Source organism: Emydura macquarii, unplaced genomic scaffold (genome assembly GCF_026122565.2).
Source record: "Emydura macquarii macquarii isolate MOO-44397 ecotype Brisbane River unplaced genomic scaffold, CSIRO-AGI_Emac_v2 contig_1094, whole genome shotgun sequence".
Classification (NCBI taxonomy): domain Eukaryota; kingdom Metazoa; phylum Chordata; order Testudines; family Chelidae; genus Emydura; species Emydura macquarii.
In genome coordinates, this window is record NW_027131231.1 from 8,405 (window position 1) to 16,651 (window position 8,247).

Here is an 8,247-nt window from a genome sequence, read left to right on the forward strand (position 1 = left end):
GGCACCCCTTTGTGGCAGGCACTGCTTAGACACAGCAACAGACCCCTCCACTGTGCCTAGGTCTTGGCAGACACACAGTAACTGAGACGGGAACCCATTGTGCCGAGCGGTGCACAGACAGTTCCACCCCAGAGGAGCTCACCGTGTAGCCGGCAGCTGATGGAATCTAGTGGCTGAGTCAAAGCAATGGGTGAGGATTGGTGGGGTGGAAGGACAAGGTAACCATGTGATCATCTTTTCATAGCCTTTAGGGCCAGAACAGACTCTTGTGAGTCTTGCAGTTTCAGGGTTAATTGCATCTCTGCCCCCTTCGTGGCAGCCCCTTAGAGCCCACACCTCCGGCTGTCACCTCTCTCTGGGTGCAGAGCTGTCTGCCTCTCCCTCTAGACCAGGGATTTCAGCTGGAAACCGCCCTGCAATTTGCTGTGACTAGCTCCACAGGTCTGAGCACCTGTCGTTTGCGCTGTCTCAGGGCCACGGAGAAGAATGACCCGGCACCTGCCAGATTTCACAGCGCACAGTCCATTTCTGTTAGCACAAAAGCATCACAGAGAGAATATACAGGGGTCCTGGATCGAAACTCCAAGTGTCCCTGCCAGTGACCCCCAAGGGGGTAATGATTAACCAAGGGCGAAACAATGAGTGATCTTTGCAGGGGCGTTTGGGCTAAAACTCACTGCTATGTAGAGGCCAGAATTGAACCCAGGAGTCCTAGCTCCCTGCTCCCCCACTCTAGCTCACTCCACCCTCCACTCCTCTCCTGCATCCAGGAATAAAACCCCAGAGTTAAACAGAGATAAATTCCAATCCGTAACAAAGCCCACATTTATATGCGGGAGGGTGAGAACCACTGGCAGAAACGCTCAAGGGAAGCAGTACATGCTCTGGCTTTTGAGGTCTTCAAGTCAAGATTGCCTCTGTGGATGACAGGCTTTCTGCAGGCACGAGTTATTGGGCTCGGCCCTCTATGGTGACCTTCTGTGGTCTGACGAGTCCCGGTCAGGCTAGATGATGCTGCTGGTCTCCTCTGGCATTAAACACCGAGCAGGCTGTGAATCCCTGCATCCGGACACACTGCCTGGCAGGGTGCTCAAGCTGCGAGGCCATGGCCAGAGCCCTACTCTCTGAGAGCTCCCTTCACCCCTTTACATCTCCCTGTCCAACCTCTTCACGCAGAAGGAGGATTTGTCCCCCCAGGTGAAACCAACGTCAGACTGGAAGGGTTTAAGGGTAAACGTTCTTGTGGCGATTAGCCTAGAGTCGCCCACTTCAGGGTCTGAAGAAGCTGGTACCAGCCACTGGGGGAACCTGGCTGGAGGGGCCTCGGTGCTGATCCCATCAATAGAAATAGAGAAACTGACTAAGTGTTTCTCTGCTCTGTTAAATTTCTTCTTCAGCTCGGAGGTGTCTGTTCTCTCTGCAGCTTCTTATAACCTTGCACCTTCCCTGTGCCCTTCCCTGTGTTCTCTGCCCTTTCCCCCTGGTGTATTGCACTCCCCTGGGTCATTCACAGCTCCGCCAATATTAAATCCTGGACATTTGCTGTGTTTTTAAGCACATCATGATGCCCTCCCGTTGGCAAACTCCCATGGTAAGTTTGATCAGTCCTACTGAAGCCAGGAGCCACGCTACGTGTTCTTGAGTGCATCTACCTGCACCTTGTCTAATAACAAACTATCCATACAGGGTCACTCACAGCTGTGCCAATATTAAGCTGTTGACTTTTGCTATGTTTTTGAGTACATAATGATTCTGGTCATTATTGCACCCATTGACATACGTTTGTTCGGTCCAAGTGAGGCAGCTGCAGTAAAAGTGAGAGAAGAATCCAGCAATCCTGACCCCCAGTTATTTGATCTAAACACTAGACCACGAAACCTACTGAGCGCTGGGAATGGAACCCAGGAGTCCTTGACCAGGATTTTTCAAAAGGGACCAGTAGAATTAGGTGCCCAGTTCCCACTGATCTCCAGTGGGAGTTGGACAACTAAAGTGCCTTTAACTCCTTTGAAAACTCCATCCCTGTTCCTGGTTTTCTACTGTAATGAGCTGTCCAACGCTGTTCCATACACCTATAATCATTGTTGTTGCCCTTCTCTGGACATGTTTCCAATTCTAATATATCATCAAAGACAAAGCTGGAGGATATTTGAAAAATGTAGATGGTCAAATAGCCACATCTGCTGCCATATTCACAGCCGCAACTGGAATATGCCAGGGCGAGACCCCACAGAAGGGTGATCTATGAGTTAAGGCTCTGGTGTATGACTGAGGAGATTCGAGCTCAAATACCTTCTCTTCTACATGAACCTGGGCAAGTCATTTAGTCTCTCTTTGTCTCAGTTCTGTATCTGGAAATAGGATGATAGCCCTTCCCTACCGCATGAGGGTGTTGTGGGGATAACTGTGTTAATGATAGTGAGGTGCTCTGATTCTATGGTAAGCGGAGTGCGGGACATGTAAGTGTCTATGATACACAGAGAGAAGCCAGATCTACCAATGACTGTCCACTCCCCAGTATGATCACACAGACGGAAATATGGCAATCGTAGGCCAGATGCTAATTTCAGTTACACTACAGTCTGTCCAGAATAGCGCTGTTGACTACTGGTCCAATGAAATAAGTGATCGGATGCAGACACGAAAATGAGTCCATGCTTGAGACAAGAGAAGAGGCTCGTCTCCTTTGCCTTCCACCCGCCCATATGTCAGCAAAGACTTGAGACTAGAACCCTGGAGAACAGAATTCAAGTCCACAACATCCCCCCAGCTCATTTCCAATGTGACGGTTCAGAAAGAAGCAAAATACGTATTTTAGGCAAATGATGCATATATACTCATTGTGTTGGATGTCCCACGTGCTATGGTAGTGAAGGCTTTCCCGAACCAGAAGGGAAGGGAAATGTTATGACCTTCTTGCTTCAGCGTGTGAGCCACAGGTGCTTAGGAGGAAATGAAATCAGGGGGCAAATTATCCTGTAACTTTCCATTGCCAAGTTTACTGCACCTCCTCTGCAGTATCTAGTGCTGGCCCCTGTCTGTGACAGGACACTCCTTTCGATGGTCCCCTGCTGGGACTGACTACAGAAATTCCTATGGGTCTGGGTCTCATTTACCCCATAGTCAGTCTGCTTGATTCTGGTGGCTTGAGGGGACCTCACAAGATGGAACCGTCAGAGCGGGGATAGGTGGGCTGCGGGGTTAGACTGAGATGCAGACCTTTGCCCCTAGATAGCTAGATACCCTCACTGAAAAGGTGGTACTTAGGAAGGAAGAATCCCATGCACAGCTATAGATTGGGGACCGACGAGCAGGGCAGCAGCTCTGCAGAAAAGGACCTGGGGGTAACAGTGGATAAAAAGCTGGATATGAGTCAGCAGTGTGCCCTGGTTGTCAAGAAGGCTAATAGCATATTGGGCTGCATTAGGAGGGGCATTGCCAGCAGGTCACGGGAAGTGATTATTCCCCTCTATTCGGCGTTGGTGAGGCCGCATTTGGAGTATTGTGTCCAGTTTTGGGCCCCCTACTACAAAAAGGATGTGGACAAGTTGAAGAGAGTCCAGCGGAGGGCAACCAAAATGATTAGAGGGTTGGAGCACGGGACTTATGAGGAGAGGCTGAGGGAACTGGGCTTGTTTAGTTTGCAAAAGAGAAGAGTGAGGGGGATTTGATAGCAGCCTTCAACTACCTGAAAGGGGGTTCCACAGAGGATGAGGCTAGGCTGTTCTCGGTGGTGGCAGATGACAGAACAAGGAGCAACGGTCTCAAGTTGAAGGGCGGGAGGTCTAGGTTGGACATTAGGAAAACATTTTTTACTAGGAGGGTGGTGAAGCAGTGGAATGGGTTACCTAGGGAGGTGGTGGAATCTCCATCATTAGAGGTTTTTAAGCTGCGGCTTGACAAAGCCCTGGTTGGGATGATATAGCTGAGGTTAGTCCTGCTTTGAGCAGGGGGTTGGATTAGATGACCTCCTGAGGTCCCTTTCAACTCTAATATTCTATGATTCTATGATTCTATATAAATGATTCTAATAGAAATTTTACTATTTAAGTACTTACATATTTAATAAAAAGATGCAAAATCCGAAAAATAACCCAGATTGGCTAAGAATAAGCTGTATCTCTAAAATTCCCCCACATCTGCATTGAAAGAGGAATCTGTGATTAGATTCAGGCAGTAGATGGTAGAGTATTAACTGCATCATTACAAAGTGACTATGTCACATATCATGCAGATTTCTGATAAGGAATTTCCCATAGTATAGGTTTTCAAGAAAATAATGAGATTCTCACACAACTGACTTTATTTCCTAGGAAAAATTTGATTTTGCCTCCATTTTTTCCAATTCTCCAACAAGAAAATTGAGAAGAACAAAAAAGTTTGTTTTGGGTCAGAACAATCTGTATCATAATACATCCACTTTCTGAATGAAAGCAAATCTGACCTGCCCCACCCAGCCACCTGATCTACCGACCCTGAAACTAACACAGCAATCTGATCTGCTGTCCGCGAGTCTCCTCTATGGTTTCTGAACCACACCCAGCAATCAAACCTGCCTGGTCTGAGCCCCACCAGTAACCTCCATCCTTAGAGGTTTTTAAGGCCAGGCTTGACAAAGCCCCAGCTGGGATGATTTAGTTGGGGTTGGTCCTGTTTTGAGCTGGGGGTTAGACTAGATGACTTCCTGAGGTCTCTTCCAACCCTAATCTTCTAGTATTCTATGAGCTTGATCTGCCTGGTGGGGGGACAAGGGCTCTGAATGGAGGGGTGGGGGAACAGGGCAGGCTGGGGGGCTGGATGAAGTTGAGGTGACAAGCCAGGGGGTGAGGCTGGAGGGAGTGGTGGTGAGACACCTGGTTGTGGGGGCTAGGGGTCTGGCCAGACTGGGCATGAAGAGCCTGGCTAGGGGGAGCGGGCCTTGATGAGGGGGCTGGATGGAGTGGGGGTGAGGGGCCTGGCTGAGGCAACTGCCTGGGTGGACAGGACAGATTGGGGGTGAGGGGTCTGGTTGGGGGGCTGGCTGGGGTGGGGGACAGCGGCCTGGCTCAAGGGGTTGGATGCTGTGAGGTGAGAGGTGTGGCTGGGGGGTGATGGATGGTGTGGGGTGAAGGCTGCGGCTTGTGTAGCTCTGGGGGGGCTATACATGGGGGGCTCAAAATGTGGAGATCCCCGCTATGGTGAGGGACTTGGGCATCTCTGCTGTGTGGCATGTAGGGGATCTCAGAACGGGGATGTCCCCCTGCAGAGAGGGGCTGGTGTGGCCGGGGTGCGGGGCATAGACAGGGAACCTCAGAATGGGGGGATCCCCCTGCGGACAGAGACAGAGATCCCCCTTTTCCCATGCTCTCACTGTTTAGAGGGTCCCCCTCCGCTGGCACTGAGCTAGACCCAGGCTCTGCTCCCTGGTGCCCCCCTCAGCCAACCAATGGCTGACCCCAGGTGGGTGGAAATCTCACTGGGATGAGGAGATCCCTCCCAAGCCCATCCAGGCCCCTCTGCACCTCTTCCCTGCCCTGGCACCCCAGGGCAGTCGTGACGGCCGCCTGCTCTGTGCAGTGGGTCCCGTGTGTAATGAGTGGGGTCGTTCTCAGCAGAGCAGGGGTCCATGGGAACATGAGACTCAATAGCTCTGCTCATCGCCGGAGACCAGGAGCTGACCGGACCCTGGAGACTCATCTCCGCCCTCCACCCGGGCCCTCGCTCCTAACCCTGGGATCTGCCCTCGGCTCTCGCAGGAGATGAGAGAACTTCTGCTTTGAAGTGCCTGGCTCCAATTTTTCAAGCAGGAACCAGCGGCAAACTCCGCTCAGCTCTGTAATTGGCTCCGCCAGCGGCCCCAGATCATCAATACCCAGAGCGAGAAACATTCAGACAACAAAACAAGCTAGTTCCCCCGGGGATTTGCAGTCTGGTCTCCATGGTTAAGTAAGTGGCTCTAACTCCCATGAACGATACGGGAGGGACAACCAACAGCTTCCGTTAATGCCAAGGGTTGACACAGCACAGGCAGTGGGAGTGAGATCTAGTGGTCAGAGGGCTGGACTGGGAGCCAGGACTCCTGGGTTCTTTTTCCAGCTCTCAGAGGGCAGTGGAGTTCCCATAGGGGACCGGCAGCTCATCGTGTCTCAGCGTCTGTATATCTGAGGCCAACGCCTAGCAACTGAAATTAGACCAAGGGTATTACAAACCTCAGTTAGCTAAACTGTTCTGTGCCGCAGGTGGAGAATAGCAGGGACTGCTCTGCACCAGTCCCTACGGCCCCCACGATGGCAGGGAAAGGATTAAAGGAGATACAGCCAGCTAGTCCTGGCAACTGACCCCCACCCACAGGCTGCAGAGGAAGGCTGAAAAATCCCCAGCTCACTGCCAGTCTGAGCTGGGGAAAGTTAGACCCGGAGCATGTGAGCAAGACGCAGCCAGCCGAGCACCTGAGTGTTTGACTCGGTGCCACCTCCGAGCCCTGGCCCACCCCACCCACTGTCCTATCTCCAGCTGGGGCCGTCTAGTGCTTCAGACCAAGACGACAACAACACAAACAACCCCCCTCTCCGTAAACACAGGATGTTGTTGGGGTTGGGGGGAAGGCAACTTTCTTCCTCACCCCTGACAGTGACTAGCTGAAATGCTGAAGTTTTTAGGAGCATCCAACATAAACCACAAGGTTTCTACTGGGGTAGATCCAGCGGGGACTGGGACTCCTGGGTTCTGTCCCTGGCTGTGGGAAGGGCGTGTGGTCTGTAACACAAGGATATAACGTTGCCATGATTAGTTAGCAGAGTGAGCAGGAGTCAGGCTGTGGACGCTGGCAGACTCACAGCCAGGGGCAAGAACAGAGCTGGTAAAACACACCATTGAAAGAAGTGCTGGGAACAGAGCACTCATGCAGGCACGTTCCTGAAAGGGACCAGAACATCCCAGAGACAGCAAGGGCACACTGGCCCCTCAGCATGACAATGTGATGGATAGAAATGTTTTGGCCGAACCATCCGGTACACGGTAAAAGGTGTGACATGCTGTACCCCATGCACACCCTTATGTTGTGATTTGTGTATCACTCATGTTCACCCTTACAGTGTAACTGTGTGTTGTGCGATGCAGAGTGTGCCAGGGGAGGTGTTCCTGGAACGCTCGTGGCATCCTGAACATCATTGTTGTGGTAGCGTGTTCCCTGCAGTGTCACACGTGCACAGACATGACATTCTGCTGTGTCATATCCCACATGTGTGTCTCACGTGGTTGAACAGATGCAGACAAACACAAAGCTGTTTCCACGCCCCGCAGAGGCCTGCATACAGGAACAACGGACTGGCCTAAGCACCTGTGAGCACTTTGACTCAAGCAGAAGAAATCATGTCCCTGGCTGGACAGGGCCGATCACCCGACCCCAGGGGGTGTTGGGGAAACTTGTAAAAAGCTGAGGTGTCTTTGTCTCAAGGCTCTCCCTTGGAATCCATCTTCTAAGCAACACCAAGGACGGAGAATCTACCCACGGGGGCGGGGGCAGCCTGGCTGCAAGATGCATCCCAACTAACTGTTCTCCAGCAGCAGTTTCTGTGTCCTTCCCTGGATTTCCTGAGTCTCTCTGCAGTTCCTGGCAGACCGGGATCCACTCCACAGAGGGGTGCTTCTGTGTCCCCTCCTTGGGCAGGCTTGGGTGAGAGAGAAAGGACTGAATGGGACCAGAGGCAGAAAACCCCTCCCAGCTGTTGTGCTGATCCTGGCTTATGCAGGCTTCAGACAAGATCACAGCCCAGGATGTCCCTGCTCGGGGGCTAAATAGCTGAATCCAGTCTCCAGGGTTGTGAGCCCAGCTCTGATCTCAGCTCTGGAGCAAACTGCTCTGACAACCTGCCCTAGCAGACCCTAAACCCAGAGGGGGAACAGCACCTGCCCTGGATCTCACAGGATGGCAGAATCCCTGGAAAGAAACAAGGCAGGGCAGAAGCCCAAAGCGTGTCCCAAGGTGTTTGCAGAATAAAACGGGTTTTTAACACCGACACATTGCTAACGGCACCAGACTTTCAGCAGGCCTGGAGTAGCCTGTTCCTGCATTAACCCCACATAATCACCTTTGGGGCAGCACAGAGCTGTTGGGTCTTTCCCTCTGCATCGCATCAGCAGCTCTTGGGATGCAGCCGCTAGAGGAACCCACAACCCAGGCTGCTATGGCTGCTTGAAGTTGGTCACTAGGAGGTACCAGAGGCAAAGACTAAAAACTAAGGTCTGAGTCCTCATCCAGTTACACTG